The sequence below is a fragment of the Lipotes vexillifer genome, unplaced genomic scaffold (genome assembly GCF_000442215.2).
Source record: "Lipotes vexillifer unplaced genomic scaffold, Lipotes_vexillifer_v1.1 scaffold60, whole genome shotgun sequence".
In the NCBI taxonomy this organism is placed as follows: Eukaryota; Metazoa; Chordata; class Mammalia; order Artiodactyla; family Lipotidae; genus Lipotes; species Lipotes vexillifer.
In genome coordinates, this window is record NW_006797490.1 from 914,198 (window position 1) to 917,858 (window position 3,661).

Consider the following 3,661-nt stretch of genomic DNA (forward strand, 5'->3'; position numbering starts at 1 on the left):
GGAGGGGGAAGGGTGAGGTGTGTTAGGGCGAGAGAGAGACATGGACATATATATACTAACAAACGTAAGGTAGATAGCCAGTGGGAAGCAGCCGCATGGCACAGGGAAACCGGCTCGGTTCTTTGTGGCTGTCTGGAGGGGTGGGATAGGGAGGGTGGGAGGGAGGGAGACAAAGAGGGAAGAGATATGGGAACATATATATATGTATAACTGACTCACTCTGTTATAAAGCAGAAACTAACACACCATTGTAAAGCAATTATACCCCAATAAAGATGTTAAAAAAATAAAAATAAAAATTTAAAAATAAAATAATAAAATTAAAAAATATATTTTCAAATGAAGCAACTGACAAAGGATTAATCTCCAAAATTTACAAGCAGCTCATGCAGCTCAGTAACGAAAACACAAACCACCCAATCCAAAAATGGGCAGAAGACCTAAATAGACATTTCTCCAAAGATATGCAGATTGCCAACAAACACATGAAAGAATGTTCAATGTCATTTATCATTAGAGAAATTCAAATCAAACTACAATGAGATATCATCTCACACTGGTCAGAATGGCTATCATCAAAAAATCTAGAAAAATTAAATGCTGGAGAGGGTGTGGAGAAAAGGGAACACTCTTGCACTGCTGGTGGGAATGTGAATTGGTGCAGCCACTATGGAGAACAGTATGGACGTTCCTTAAAAAACTACAAATAGAACTACCAGATGACCCAGCAATCTCACTACTGGGCATATACCCTGATAAAGCCATAATTCAAAAGAGGCATGTAGTAAAGTATTCATTACAGCTCTATTTACAATAGCCAAGAGATGGAAGCAACCTTCGCATCCATCATCAGATGAATGGATAAAGAAGATGTGGCACATATATACAATGGAATATTAGCCATAAAATGATACAAAATTTAGTTATTTGTAGTGTGGTGGATAGATCTAGAGTCTGTTATACAGAGTGAAGTAAGTCAGTAATAGAAAGACAAATACCATATGCTAACACATATATATGGAATCTAAGGAAAAAAAATGTCATGAAGAACCTAAGGGTAAGGTGGGAATAAAGACACAGACCTACTAGAGAATGGACTTGAGGATATGCGGAGGGGTAAGTGTAAGCTCTGACAAAGTGAGAGTGTGGCATGGACATATATACACTACAAAACATAGAATAGGTAGCTGGTGGGAAGCAGCCACATAGCACAGGGAGATCTGCTCTGTACTTCATGACCACCTAGATGTGTGGGATAGGGAGTTTGGGAGGGAGGGAGATGCAAGAGGGAAGAGATATGGGAACATATGTATATGTATAGCTGATTCACTTTGTTGTAAAGTTGAAACTAACACACCATTGTAAAGCAATTATACTCCAATAAAGATGTAAAAAAATAATTTAAAAAATAATGGAATACAAAATAAAAGCAATGGAGATAAAAAAAAAAAAAAAAAAAAAAAAAAAACGTACCTGGAGGAATCACACTCCCTGGTTTCATACTGTACTACAAAGCTACAGTCATTAAATCAATATGGTCCTGGCACAAGAACAGAAATATAGATCAATGGAACAGGATAGAAAGTACAGAGATAAACCCACACACCTATGGTCACCTTATCTATGACAAAGGAGGCAATAATATTCAATAGAGAAAGACAGCCTCTTCACTAAGTGGTGCTGGGAAAACTGGACAGCTACGTATAAAACAATGAAATTAGAACACTCCCTAACACCATACTCAAAAATAAACTCAAAATGGGTTAAAGACCTAAATGTAAGGCCAGACACTGTAAAACTGTTAGAGGAAATTTTAGGCAGAACACCCTTTGACATAAAGCAGAGCAAGATCTTTTTCCATCCATTTCTTAAAGTAATTAAAATAAAAACAAAAATAAACAAATCAGACCTACATAATCTTAAATGCTTTTACACAACAAAGGAAAGCATAAAACAAGCAGACAACCCTCAGAATGAGAGAAAGTACTGCAAACAAAACAACTAACAAGGATTAATTTCCAAACTATAAAAACAGATCATGAAGCTCAATATCAAAAAAAACAAACAACCCAGTCAAAAAGTGGGTGGAAGATGTAAATAGACGGTTCTCCAAAGAAGACATACAGATGGCTAAAAGGCACCTGAAAAGATGCTCAACAACACTAATTATTAGAGAAATGAAAATCAAAACTACAATGATATATCACCTCACACCAGTCAGAATGGCCATCATCAAAAAATCTACAAACATCTAATGCTGGAAAGGGTGTGGAGAAAAGGGAACCCTCCTACTTTGTTGGTGGGAATGTAAACTGGTACACCCAGTATGGAGAACAGTATGGAGGTACCTTAAAAAACTAAAAATAGAGCTACTATATGATCCAGCAATGCCACTCCTGGGCATATATCTAGAGAAAATCATTATTCAAAAACATACATGCACCCCAATGTTCATTGCAGCACTATTTATGATAGCCAGGACATGGAAACAACCAATGTGCCCTTTGATGGAGGAATGGGTAAAGAAGATGTAGCATATATATACAATGGAATATTACTCAGCCAGAAAAAACACAAAATAATGCCACTTGCAGTGACATGGATGAACCTAGAGATTGTGATACTGAGTGAAGTAAGTCAGAGAAATACAAAGTGATATTGTTTATATGTGGAATCTTAAAAAATGGCACAAGTGAACCTATTAACAAAACAGAAATAGAGTCACAGGTGTAGAAAACAAACTTATGGTTACCAAGGGAGAAGCGGGGGGAGAGATAAATTAGGAGATTGGGATTGACATATACACATTATGTCATATACACGTCATATATAAACATGACATATACACGTTTGCAGTATATATAACATAGGTAACTAATAAGAACCTACTGTATAGCACAAGGAACTCTACTCAATGGTCTGTAATATCCTACATGTGGAAAGAATCTAAAAAAGAGTGGATATATGTATATGTATAACTGATTCACTTTGCTGTACAGCAGAAACTAACACAACACTGTAAATCAACTATGCTCCAATAAAAATTAATAGAAAAAACAAGAAAAAATATCAGTTGCAATCATCACTATTTTGAAAAAAAAAAAAAGTTAATATGTCCAAAACCACACACTTGATTTCCTACCCCCATAAAACTTGCTTCTCCCCCAGTCTTCTCATCTGAATAAATGTCATCACCATTCATCCACTTGCTCGGGCCTAAACCTAGGGATCATCATTGATTCCAATTTTTTCATACTGCCCAATCATGTAGAAAATCATCTAAATCTTAACTCCAAAGCAAATAAAGAATCCAGCTGTTTCTTAACACTTTCATCCAAGTCCAAACCAACATTATTTGTTGCCTTGGCTACTTCTGCAGCCACTTAGCATATCTCCTCATATCCACTCTTGCCCCATAAGGTCCATTGTCCACAGTTAAACCACAGTCATCCTTTTGAAATAGAATTTAAATAATATTTCTCAGACCAAAACCCTCCAGTGGCATCTCATCACACTTTAAATAAAATCCAATCTCCTTACCATGGTCTACAAGGCCCTTCATTATTTGCCAATTTCTGACCTCTAAGACTGGCATTTTTGTTATTCTTTGAGCATCCCATCTCTAAGACTTTGCCTTTGCTTTTCACTCAGCTTGGAACAC